Source organism: Manis pentadactyla, chromosome 1, assembly GCF_030020395.1.
Source record: "Manis pentadactyla isolate mManPen7 chromosome 1, mManPen7.hap1, whole genome shotgun sequence".
Classification (NCBI taxonomy): Eukaryota; Metazoa; Chordata; class Mammalia; order Pholidota; family Manidae; genus Manis; species Manis pentadactyla.
This window is the reverse complement of record NC_080019.1, coordinates 140,179,119-140,193,388: the sequence shown is the minus strand read 5'-3', so window position 1 is coordinate 140,193,388 and position 14,270 is coordinate 140,179,119. Positions and strand designations below refer to the sequence as shown.

The following is a 14,270-nucleotide window of genomic DNA, read 5'->3' as shown; positions in this document are numbered from 1 at the left end:
GACCCTTCAATGGACAGTCTAGTATTCTATTGCAAGGAATCAACATCAAGATTCCAACAAACTTTAATTGGGAGTTCAAATTACCCCCTTATCTTCCACAGGTGAGCATCACTTTATAGGATCCAACAGTGGTGAGCATACCCCTTCTCTGTGCCTTGTAGAACTGATCATCTCATGTGAGCTTTTCTTGAAGCACTGTTCTCTGCTTTTGGGCCCCTGGGCCTTCTGGCAAAGTCTCTTCTTTCTACCTCTAAAGAGTTCATGGTTATCTCTAGAAAGGCACCTGCAAAGGGCCCATACTTTCAAGAAAGTATGGCTCAGCAATGACTTACATCCGCATACCCACTAAACTCACTTAAGGTTTTTATTTTGTTTTCAAGAGACTCTCACTCATTTTCCAGAACATTCATACTGCTGCTGAGTGCAGCTCAGTGACTCCAGGTGAGCCAACCTCTCCCTAGAACATGTGATGTGTTGTGAAAACCTGCTGCAGTCCAGGACCTGGGCCAGAGCAAGGCGACTGCAGCACCTGATGTGCAAAACTTCAGAGACACTCCCACTAGAGTCCTGCATGGCTCCTGCATGACCCTGAGAGTGAGCCTTTCATTAAATGTTGCATCCTAGACACCTCACTTTTGAGAAAGAGCTCACTTTCAGCTGTCTAGCTGTCCAAGAACATGGTCGGCCCTTGCATGACTCAGAGCATGAAGGCCTCCTTCAAACTGCAGTCCACATACTGCAGTTGTCTCACTCTAGTCCCAGCTCTGCTTCGTGAATAGAGGACAACCTCAGAAAACACTGCCCCGACTACTTTTCCTGAACACTATATCTTTTATATGTTAAACCATACATCATCAGTGTTTTAGAGGTTTGTAGAGAAGTCTACAGACACACACAAAATAAAATTTTAACACCCTATAGGTACTCAATACCCAATAGGTATTACGTAGTTTTTTTGACTGATAAACTATTGTGAGGTGATTTTATGGTTGTTCTCTGACAAAAGATTATACTATACATGTATCAGATAAACACCTAACTTTGATATCTCTAGTGAGCATTGAAAAACTTTTCTCATATTAAATGGTTAATTCGGGGAGGAAAGAAGGATCTTCACATTTCAAATATAAGTAGACAAGTGTATTGAGATTATTACAAATGATATGGGACACAATATATAAATAAAGCATAAGCACGCATACATAAACATAGATGTATGCACGGCACATGTGAATATGAGTTTGCATCTTAAGTGTAAATGTTATCCAGTATTTTGATATAACCCTTCATTTGAACATTAGTATATTCAGAAAAGTATAACATTACATGTACCTATCCAGAGTACTATCAACTAATGGGCAAACTCTCCCTGGAGTCCCATGTAACTGCTGGCCACTGATGACCAGGTTCAATGCTCAAGCTTTTTCTCTTTTTTCAATCTCATGTCAGAGACAAACTCACTTCAGATTCTCAAAGCCTATTATCATGTCAACAAAGTTTTCAAATACATAGGTACATATTAAATGTCCACATTATACATACACATGCACGCAAAACATACATGAATGAGTAATAAATTTTACATGTATTCTTGGACAGTTAATCTTGGTTTACTTTTTTTAAATGACAAAGAATAAAATGTATTTGACCCCCAAAAGTGCTGCAATAAGAATAAAAGGGAAACAATGATGGAAATTAGTAAGGACAAAATATAAATAACGAATCAAAGCACTTGAGTATTATAAGCTATGCCTTGAAAGTTACAACCAGAATCTGTTTAATAGTGAAAAACTTGACACATGTACTATGAATGCTCTAAGAAAATGTTTACAATAAGACAAATATCAGACAAGGCAGATGACACGAAAAACAACTCTCTTCATAAAGTGTCTACTTTCTGTCTCATGAAATTTCACAAGTTAATATTCTTAGATGAAAGAAAAATTAAGTTTCCATAAAACTAGATTATTACCCAAAAACTCTTTGCATTTCCACTAAAGACTTTTATAAAATTCTGAAGTTCACTAGTCAAACAGCTACATACAAAACCATCAGTACTGGGCTGGAAGGGTCGGACATTAGGAAATCTAGGCACTCTAAGAGCTAATGTGAAAACAGAATCCCTTTGAGAGGATAAATAGAATAAAGTTCTCAAAACTAAAGGTAATATTTCAAGCACAGAGTTTATTACACACAGTTTTGCAGTTTCATTGCTAAACATAACATGCCCCACAGAACCACAGAAAATTACTACTCTTCTTGAAGGTTGAGACTCCATTTCCTCCTGACAATTCTGTAGTAAAATGAAGAAAATGTTTCACAACACCTTTAATTTTTCATGATGAATGTCTTTTTTTTATATTACTCAACTATCAAGAGCTCACTTATTGTCCTGAGTTAATTATTATTTCCAAAGTGGGAGATGATTCTCAGAATGTGTATCAGAAACCAACTATTGCTTATTGGGTGGAAGGTGGAAGAACAGGGGCAGGGAAAGCGAAGCTATACTCCAAGGATGCACACGAGGGTATAGATCAAAAGGAATACACTAGTCATTTTAGAAAATGGACACTTGTGAATGCTCAACTTTTCACTTTGGTTAATTACAGATCACTTTTTATTTAATCATCATTTCAATAAGAATTGGGCACATATTTCTTGCTTATAGTTTTTAATGCATATGTCCACACAGAAACATGATTGTATAGTGCTCTGGTATTATTAGAATTCCAAGTGTGGTATACATACACAGATTCAATAATGAGCAATGAGATTATTATCAGGGAAGTGCTAAGTTTTAAGGGAAGGAAGGGCTCTGAACAGAAATCTCCACACCATATGAACTGTATTTTCTAGAAGATTTGAAAGATTCTTCAAATTGCTTCTTTCTAAACGTTTCCAGATAGATGAGTGAAATTATATAATACATACTTCTTTTCATAAACTCAACAGAAACAAACATCCTTGGTTGTACTTTCATTGTCATTATCATTAACAATAGCAAAACATAATCATTTAGCTTGTTTTATGCTGAACTGTTCTTTAAAAAGAGGCAGACAGAGAAAACAAGCAAAAAGACAATGATTTTCCTGACTCAAAAGTATTTTTCTAATCTTTGCAACTCCCTTGGATTTTTTTAGTCTTTTCAGCTTACTTGGCTTTTGCTAGTCAATACTTTTCTCTCCTCTTTAATGAAATACATTGTCTAATATTTGGTTTAGAGCTTCTCTTCACACTCTGTGTCCTTGGGTTGTCTAGAATAATACACTGAAGGCACTTTAATTAAGTGTGAGGTATACCATGAGAGTATTTTCATATTAGCACACATCTGTGAAAGTGATTCTAATTCAATGTGTATTTTGTTCCTGCCCATGTGAATGGTTTGCATGCAGCCAGTAAGTCTGGAATAACTTTCCACACCTAATTTGTCTGCTGAACCTCACAGTTGTTACACAAAGTGAATGTTATACAAAGCAATGAATCATCCGAAGAGGGGAATCTTTTTCATTCTAGTTGTAGGGATGGGACAGCTACTTAGACAAAGATCTACTAGAGCCAGTGAAGGGACCAACAACCCATGAGAATGGTACAAATATTATTTTAGGCTGAAGACATCTGAACAAACCACAGCTGCAGAAAGAAACCTTGTCTAACCTTAAGCAGAGTCTCCTGAAAATACAGCTGCCATTAATCCTCTCCAAGGGAGCTTCCTGCTTGAGAAAAGGCTGACCCTTAGCACTGGCAGGTATGAAGTCAGCTGCCTTTAACCTCCAGAGGAGCTTCAAGCCAGGAAGGAGACTGCCTATTAGTTTCATGGTGAATATGCCCAATAGAACCTTCTCTGCTTTCCCACTGAAGCCCCAAATCCCTTATTTTTGTTAAGCTAGTATATAAACTTTTACCCCTGGTTATCTGTTGGTACATGAACACTTACTTCTCGCTACTCAGTGAGTTATTCACTACTGAGTTCTTCCACATTCATGTAAATTAAAATTTTTTTCTAGTTAATCTGTTGTCAGTTAATTTGCAGTCCCCAACCTCTTAGACCTGAATTGATAGAAGAAGAGTTTTCCTCCCAACACCTGCTAGGAATTAATAACATCATCTCATTAAACATATGAATAAATTATTATTTTTTTAATATCATTATCCCAGTTTTACAAATCAGTAAGTTGAAGTTTAGAGAAACTGTATGCCCAAGCCCATATCAGCTGATATATGGTGAAACCAATACTCTGACCCCAAAATTATTCTCTTTCCAAGTTTTACTACCTTATCCACAGATCCTCTGATATGATTCTTAATGACTTTTTTATAACTTATCAGTGCTTTGCAAACTTTAACAAGTCAAGACATACATGGAAAAAATGATAATACACTGGTACAGCTCTCACCAAGGAAAATGAGAGATGCCACTTGTAGCTACATGGGATGACTGTGGCTAGCCTTCCCAAAGTCCGATCAAACCTCTGCTGCAGCAACCCAGGGCCAACACATAACCCATCTGTGAGGTCAGACACATACTGTCTGTCTATAATAGGTAGACAGACTAGACAATAGTAAGCACATAATCATAGAGCACACAGTTCAGTTAGTGGTGATGGAGACCAGTGCTGAGAACCACTGGAAGATATAACAATAATATTACAAAATGAAACATGTATACCTGAGTAGAAAAGTGAGGAAAATATAGGACGTACCCAGAATGGTAAACTGATAAAAACTTCAGAATTTAAGTATTATAAGGAATGTATGTCAACATAATAAAGGCTAGTACCTGACAAGCCCACAACTAATATCATGGTGAAAAGTTGAAAGCTTTTCCTGTAAGATCTGGAACAAGACAAGGATGCTCACTCTCACCATGTTTATCAACATAGTATTAGAAGTCCTAGCCAGAGGAATAAGGCAAGAAAGGAATAAAAAAATACAAATTGGAGAGGAAAAACTAAAACTGTCATTTGCAGATGACATATTATATTAAATAGAAAACCCTAAAGACTCCACCAAAAAGTTGTTAGAATTAATAAATGAATTCAGTGAAGTTGCAGGATACTAAATCAATATACAGGACTCTGTTGCATTTCTGTGTATGAATAACAAACTATTACACAGGAAAGGCAGTATAGCACAGAGACAAGTAGTGACTCTATAGCATCTTGCTACGCCAATGGATAGTGACTGTAATTATGTGGTGGGGACTTGATAATAGGGGGAATCTAGTAACCACAATGTTGCTCATGTGACTGTATATTAATGATATTAAAAAATGAATGAATGAATGAATGAATGAATATCAGAATATAAATATTTTTTAAAATCCTATTTATAATGCCATAAAAAGTAGTAAAATCCCTAGGAATAAATTTAACCAAGGAGGTGAAAGACCTGTACATTAAAACTATTATTACAACACTGGTAAAAGAAATTGAAGAAGACACAAATAAATGGAAAGATATTCCATGCTCATGGATTACACAAATTAATAACTGTTAAAATGTCCAACCTAAAGTTATGTACAGATTCAATGCAATGCCCATCAAAATTCTAATACTTTTCACAGAAACAGAACAAACAATTCTAAAATTTGTATGGAACCACAAAAGACCTTGAATAGTCAAAGCAATCTTGAAAAAGGAGAACAAAGCTGGAGTCATCATGTGTTCTGATTTCAAACTATGTTACAAAGTTACAGTAATCACAACAGTATGATACTGGCATTGAAAACAGACACATAGATCAATGGAACAGAATAGAAATCCTAGAAATAAACCCAAACAAATATAGTCAATTAATTTATAACAAATGGGCCAAGACTATAAAGTATAAGACTTCTCAATAAATGTTGGAAAAACTGGACAGTCACATGCAAAAGAATGAAACTGGACAAATCTTTTATACCATAGAAAAAAAAAGTGATCTAAAAATGGAGTCAAGACTTGAATGTAAGACCTGAAACCATAAAAATCCTGCAACAAAACATAGGTAGTAAGCTCTTGACATCAGCCTTGATGATGATTTTTTGGATTTGACCCCAAAATAAAGGCAAAAAAGCAAAAGTAAATAAACAGGACTACATCAAGCTAAAGATTTTCTGCACAGCAAAGGAAAACATCAACAAAATCAAAAGGCAATTTAATGAATAAGAGAAAATATTTGCCAATCATATATCTCTCTGATAAGAGGTTAATACACAAAATATATGAAGAACTCATACAACTCAAATAGTAAAAATAAATAAGTAAAAATAAAGCAATCTGATTTTAAAAATGGGTAGACATTTTTCAAAAGTCATGCTGATGGCTAACAGGTACATGAAAAAATGCTCAACATCCTTAATCATCAGGGAAATACAAATAAAAACCACAATGAGGTATCACTTCATTACCTGTTAGAATGGTTATCATCAAAAAAACAAGAAATAACAAGTGTTGGTGAGGATGAAGAAAAAAGGAAACCCTTGTGCACTGTTGGTAGAATGTAAATTGGTGTAGCCACTATGGAAAACAGTATGGTGAAAAATTAAAAATAGAATTACCATATTATCCAGCAATTCCATTTATCTAAAGGAAATGAAACACTTAACTGAGAAAAATATATGCACCCCCATGTCTACCTGTATGCCCCCCATGCATGCAGCAATGTTTACAATAACCAAGATATGGAAACAACCTGAATGTCCATTGACAGATAACTAAATAGATACAGTTATCTATATATCATCATACCTGTATCTTCAATGGAATACTATTCAGCCATAAAATATGAAATTTTGCTATTTGCAACAACATGGATAGACCTTGAGAGAAATTATACTAAGTGAAATAAAAAGATTGGTGGTTGCCAGTGGCATGCTTGGTAATGGGCAAAATGGGTGAAGGGTGTCAAAAGGTACAGATCTTCAGTTATAGAATAAATAAGTCATGGGATATAATGTATAGGATGGTAATTATAGTTAATAATACTTTACTGCATATTTGAATGTTGCTAAAAGAGTAAATCTTAAAAGTACTCATCACAAGAAAAAATAATTCTGTAACTATGTATGGTAACAGATGTTAACTAGACTTATTGTGCTGATCATTTCACTATATATATATATATATATATATATATATATATATTTAATCATTATGGTGTGAAACTAAGGTAATGAAACTAAGTTACCTACAAATAGGGTTATGGTGAATTTTTATTATACCACAATACATATACTTTCAGCAACTAGAACATGCATGAGCACTGTTTTTGTATAGCTCATGAGCTAAGGATGGTTTTATTCTTGAAGTGGATTTTTTTAAAAAAATCAAAAGATTGCCATATTATGATACATGAAAATGATAAAAAATTCAAATTTCAGTATCAATAAAGAGAAGTTTTATTAGAATACAGCCATGCTTCTTCATTTACCTATCACTTCTGATTGCATAAGCCTTAGAGCAGGAGCATTGAGTGGTCTTGACACATACTGTATAGCCCACAAATCCTAAAACATTTACTACATGATACTTCATAGAAAAATTACCAACCTCTGTTGTAGACTATCATGATCTTTCAGCTGCAGGGATGTACTGACCACCCAGGAAATGGTTTATAAACCTTTCAGTCCACTCTGATCTTCTTCAAGCAGCTAAATTCATCTTTTCAAATGCAAATCTTTTACTCTCCTAAAGACTTGCAAAGTTTTCCCATTGTTTTTTACAATACAGATCAAAATGGCCTGCTGGTTCCCACTTTATCTGGTTATGGACTTCCTCTGCAGGCCTTTTAGTGACATTTTTACTGCTCACTAGATTTCAACCACACATGCCTGCTTTCAATTCCTTTGCCTCTGAAGTTCCCATCCACATGGAAATCTACTCCCTTTTTTTTTTCCTGCTGTTTGTCCAATTTAGTCTTAGGCTTTGGTTTTAGCTCACATTTAAATCCTTCAGTGTAATTTTACCTGATCCTCCCTCCCTAACATATTAGTTGGGCCCCATGTCCTATAGTAGTACTTTTCTCCTTTACTGTACTTATTATAGTTTACTATATATGTGTGAGATTATTTGATTAATGTTCTTCTCCATTACATTACAAATTCCAGAAAGGCAAGAATTACCTTTGGTTTGGTCATCCTTTAGAGCCTGACATTTTAGTTACTTAGTGCACATTTATGAAATAAATTAATGAATGATATTAATAAGATCCTGAATGCATGTTTATCCCTCCCCCAAGCCATCGAAGGTTAATTGGGTCAGCTACACACATTTCTGAAGATGACTTAATGTATAACATTTTTAAACTAATGACTTTTCCATTACTTCTTTCCTTAGTGTCGCCAGATGAAAATAAATATAAAAATAAATAAAACAGAAAGACTTGTGATATTGAATTTAAGATGAACAAATTCTTTATAATATAGGCATGTTCCATTAAAAAAAACTGTATCCCAATACTAAAAATAAAGCTATTTGCTGTTTATCTGATATTCAAATTTAACTGGGCATCCTGCATTTCATCTTAAAACCCTACTTTAAAGAGGTCTCTAGTGAAAAGTAAATGTGATTTTGCTATTACAGTTCTAACTAGGCATTAGCATAAACTGATTATAAAATTATCAAAGAAGGTGCCTGATAGAATTGAAGGGCTGTAACATTTTTAAGTAATAATTCTTGTTTATGGAATTGAAAAGGTCATCTTAGAAATTAGAAAATTATGAGAATTAAAAACAAAAAACTAGTAACCTAATGAGAAAAAAGCAAAAAGCCAGGTGAAGAAAGATGAAGATAAGAAGATTTTAGCAAGTAGTTCTGAGTATCTGCAGAAACCTTTTGATCCTTCTGAAAACACAGTATGTTGTGATATGAAAGTGTACATTAATAAGTTGATAGAAGGTGAAGGTGGGACACAGGGTTAGCAATTTGTTAGTAGAGGATTCCTCAAGCTGTGCCAACATTACAATCACTTTGCTTTCTAGACTATACATTTAGTTTCAAATGAAAGCTAACAGCAGATTATAGGTCAGTTTTATGTCTGTAACATTCAAAAAAAAAAAAAGACTCTCCTAGTATTCTCAATGCTCACATATGGCTTACACTTACACTACCACAGAAAAACTTATTGATAAACTACAGATACTTGTCATTAACTGTGCAGCCTCAAAGTAACACATTGCATTTAATAATAACACATTCTGACAAAGTTCACTGATTTTAATACCTAACCAGACTTATTTTTACCTACTTACCACTTTCCATCTCAATAAAACCAAAATGTGTGATCAATGCATTTTTGTTTTATCCAAACTAATTTTCTACAGGTGTCAAATTCATGGCTACCTATAGGTAAAATAAATTTTGGGGCTTCTAAATTTTGGTGGAGCTTAATTATTCTCTAATTCTTGTAAATTTATGCATCAGCAACTAGACTATCTAAGCCTCTCCCCATCCCCCAACACTAGCTCCTTGCATTTGACTACTAAATGAAGAGTTGGACTGGCCACTGATGAGAGTATTACCTTAAGTGTTCAAGCGGAAATGGGGATTCCACCCCTGGCGATGCTGGGAAGAGCAGAGATTTAATACTTCAGTTTCAACATTTAGCACCTATGCATCCTCCTATTTCTGAATTAAGGACTGAATTAAGAAACCTGAATTTGAAATGTTTTCTTTCCCAAATAGTCTACAGTTAGTTGTCTTCTCCACACTATCTGTTGTTGTGAGCAGTCCCACCCACCCCACACTCCCAGTCTCACAGCTGAAGGCGTTCTTCAGCAATCCTTGAGGTGTGAAGGCTCAGTGGACAAGGATAATTGCATGGCACTTTGGAGAAGCACTCCAGAGGTCTCTAAATCAGTATAGGCACATTTTGTTTTTCCAAAGCAGATGCTCTACTCAAAAGGACAGGCACACACATCCATCTGTTTTGTACATTTTACTGTTTTGCTCTAAGAGTCTGAAATAATCTCTCCTCCTTTGAATTTCACTTGATCACACTCCAACCACAGTGTATAATTGTTCCTAGCCCTTTAAACAAACATACAAATGCATTTTCTATTACTGGTCACACCCCTGCCTGCCTAGGCAGATTCTTCCAGGTGCTAAATCTTTTGCAATTCAATGAACATGTCCCTGAGAAACGAATGAAATCCAGTTGTCTGCTTGTTTCCTTTGCATCTTTTTTCAAGAACATTTGATTCCTATTTAGATACTCATGCATTACCTTCTACTCAAGATAGGGCAGGAAGTCAGGGTGAGAAAGAGCACTAATCATTTCACATGAGAAAAAGAATTTTATTTTCATTAAGGCTTTCAGCCAGAGAAGAGAATAAAACAAAACAAAATTAAATAAATAGGAACACAAAAGGTACTTAGCAACAGCTTTTCCTACAATAATTTTGCATGTCTTGCAGGCCTACTATACCAATTTACCTCTCCAAAAGGTTATTTATGCAATAACTTGTTTGTCTTGAATACTATAATCTATTCTGAATAAGGAATTTGAGGAAAGGTAATACAGTTTTACACCACTGGTTCCTTTACTGGGATGATATTTTTAAAATCTCTTTTTCTAAAGAGATTGTTAACCAGATATAAAACCTCAATACCTAAAATAAAGGCTAATGATTTAAATCTTGTGTTACTATTAAAAAATAAAGCATAGCATATACAGATGCATGTGAATATATATATATATATATATATATACATATATATATAGTTATGTATATTATAAGATAATATTAACATTAACATCATTAATACTGAATATCTACCAAGATCAAGAATGAAACCAGAAACTTATAAAGATTGCCTTATTTTGTTTTCCTGATGTTATGGGATGAATTGTGTCCCACAAAAGATATTTTGAATTCCTAACTCCTAGTACTTAAGAAATGCAATCTTATATGGAAATAGGTTTGTAGCAAGGGTAGTTAGCTTAGGACAAGGTCATACTGGAGTAAGATGTGCTCTTAATACAGTAAGATACAAGTAAAGATGGAGGCAGGGTTTGGAGTTATATAGGGTCAAGCCAGAGTACACCAATTTCTTTTTTAAGCCAACTAATCTGGTGATAGAATATAGAGGTTAAGAGATGCTGGGTGATGAGGAATAAGGTTCTAAGCCCACTTAGGTTCATTTTCCACATCTGTGATACACAGAGTTATTGTAAGGATTAATGATAAAACATACATAAAGCATTTGCCAAGAGTTTAGCATACTGTAACTTTTGAATAAATGTAATTATTGTTTCTATTATGATAATTCAAGAGAAATCACAATGGTATCACCTCATTCCAGATCAAACATTACTTTCCCACCCCTGATTTTAAGCAATGTTTATCACATTTCCTCAAAGTACTTCCCAATTTTTTCTTTAGTCCTCATCTAAGCAAAATATAAAGAAAATGTGGTATATAAATGCAATGGAATATTATTCAGCCATAAAAAGGAAGGAAATCCTGTCATTTGCAACAACATGGATGCCCTTGAGGGTTATGCTAAGTGAACTCAGAGAAAGACAAATAACTTATGATTTCACTTATACATAGAACCTAAGGGGGAAAAAAGACAACTGAAAAACTAAAACAACCTCACAGATAAAGAGAATAGGTTGATGTGGTTGCTAGTGCTAGTGGGAAGAGGCATCAACTAAATGGGTGAAGAAGGTCAATATATACAACCATCCAGTTACAAAATAAGTAAGTCATGGGTATGCAATGTACAGTTTGGTGACAAAGTAAATAATACTGTATATTTGAAAGTTGCTAAGAGAATAGATCTTGAAAGTTCTCAGTATAAGAAAAAAAATTTCTAAGTATATATGTCATCTAGTCTTACTGTGGTTATTGTTATGCAACATAGATAAATATCAAATCATGTTGTACATCTGAAACTAGTATGTTATATGACAAATGTATCTCTATTAAAAAATAAACAAAAATATTCTCTTTGATTTTAATAATGAAAAATTTCAAGCATTCAGAAAACAGAAAATAATGTAATAGGTCCTCGTACTTCATTCATCTAGCATTAGCAAACTTTAAACATCATGTCATATATGCTTTATATTTTTTAAGGACTCAGATGTTACAGAGACAAAGTACTATCTCTTACCATCCCTTCCATAATTAACCACACCCTTGAAGCTGTATGATACTGTCCTTTGTAATTTTAACAATTTATCAATATGCATTTTCCTAAAGCAATATATAAATAGTATTTTCTTAAAAATGTTAGTAAGTGGTATATTATAAGACTTAAATTTTCTTATTCAACATTGTTTTTGTGATTTTTTTACACGTTGATAGATGTGTCTGTAAGTTATGTAAACAGCTATAAAGCATCCTATTGTATGATTTTTCCAACTGTTTATGCATTGCTCCAATATGAATATCCAATAAGTGAAAACAAGCATATATCTAAAATTCAACAATTTCATTTTCAGATAAATATCTGAGAGAAATTCTTAATGCATATTTGCAAGAATAAATGAGTAAGAATAATAATTACCATAATGTTTGTAAGAGAATTATTTTAAATCTTGAAAATGGTTAAGACTTACAAACATATGAAGAAAAAGGTGACATTTTTTATAATCATATCCAATCCCATGTCCTCTGCAGAGGCTAACTGTTGTTAACCTAGAAACCATTTGGTGCCCATCAGGTTGTTTTTTTCTATCTACCTTTACTGTCTTCCTCTCCCTCTTTCCATCTCTCACAAAATCACAAAATATTTCTTTTCAGCCAACTATCAATGGAATCATGTTTAACTGCTTTGCAAGTTCTCCATTATCACAGAACTTTCCATGATACCATAGAGATCTAACTCACTCTTCTTTTTAATGGTTGCCTAATATTTTATTGTCCAATTAACCAAATTTACATATTTATTTCCCTATTGATCTAAAACAATATATACCCACATACATAAGTATTACCACAATGCTAATATGTGAATAACATGGGGTTAGAGGCACCAACACCCCCCACACCAACACAGTTGAAAATTTAAGTATAACTTTTGACTTCCCAAAAATTTAACTACTACTAGCCTATTGTTGATGGGAAGTTTTACTCATACCATAAACATTCAACTAACACATATTTTGCATGTTATATGTATTAATACACTGAATTCCTACAATAAAGTAAGCTAAAGAAAATGTTTTTTCAAATTGTCACAATTCTCCAAAAATTTTTCCAATGTATTTATTGAAACAAATCCATGTGTAAGTGGATTCATGAGGGCCAACAGCAGAATGGAGTCCTAGATGTGGAATTGCTGAGTCAAAAATTGAGAATAAACATCTTTTTATATATATACTGGATACTGTATTTCTTTAGTATTTTTAAATTTCTGCTTTGCCCATTTTTCTTTTGGGTTGTTTGTCTGATACCTGCTCATTACATAGCATGCATGTATATGCTATTAATGTTTCTCCCTAGCTGGCACTAGTCTTACAATTCTGGTTGTGGTGTCTTTCACCTTATACAGATTTTAATTTTTTATATCACAAATTTTCCCTAAGTTTTGTTATTTTCCATTTTGCTTAATTAGTTATTCTTTATCCTAAGATTATATTAAATATGTCCCCTAAGAAATCTTGCAGTACTTTCATTATTTTTACATTTATATTTTTAATTTATTCAAAATTGCTTTTTCCCAAGTGGATAATTCTCCTTCCTACTTATACCTAAATCACCAGAACTCCACTCAATTCAACTATCAAAATGTTTCCCAAATCAACCATTTCTCAGGAACTCCTCTGCTACCATCCATGGAAGCCTTCCTCTCTCTTTGCCTAACCTTCTATCATCTCTTAACAACCCTGACACCATGATTCTTATTATAACTAGTAAGTAAAGCAGCCTGTATCACCCTCCTGCTCCAAGCCCTCGGTATACATGCAACAGTATGAATGAATGACAAATCAAAGAAGTCAGACTAGCAAGGCTCATATGGCATGATCTAATATATAAGATATCCTAAAAATGGCAAAAGTACAGAGACAGAGAGCAAGAACCTTGGCTGCCAGCAACTGGGGGTGGGAGGAGGGGCTGACTCCAAAGGGACGTGAAGGAAATTTCTGGAATGATAGAAATCTACTTTGTTTTGATGATGGAGATGGTTACATGACTCTGTGCTTATCAAAACACATAGAACTAAAGATGGCGGCGTAAGTAGGACAGTGGGAATCTCCTCCCAAAAACATATATATTTTTGAAAATACAACAAATAAAACTAATCCTAAAAGAGAGACCAGAAGACACAGGACAGCAGCCA

The 14,270-nt window shown here is 34.0% G+C and overlaps 1 protein-coding gene across 6 annotated transcripts in view; it reads right to left on the bottom strand.

Moving 5' to 3' along the window:
* ROBO2 (roundabout guidance receptor 2) overlaps window positions 1-14,270 on the bottom strand; it is a 662,153-nt gene that overhangs the window by 293,567 nt on the left and 354,316 nt on the right. The window lies entirely within an intron of this gene.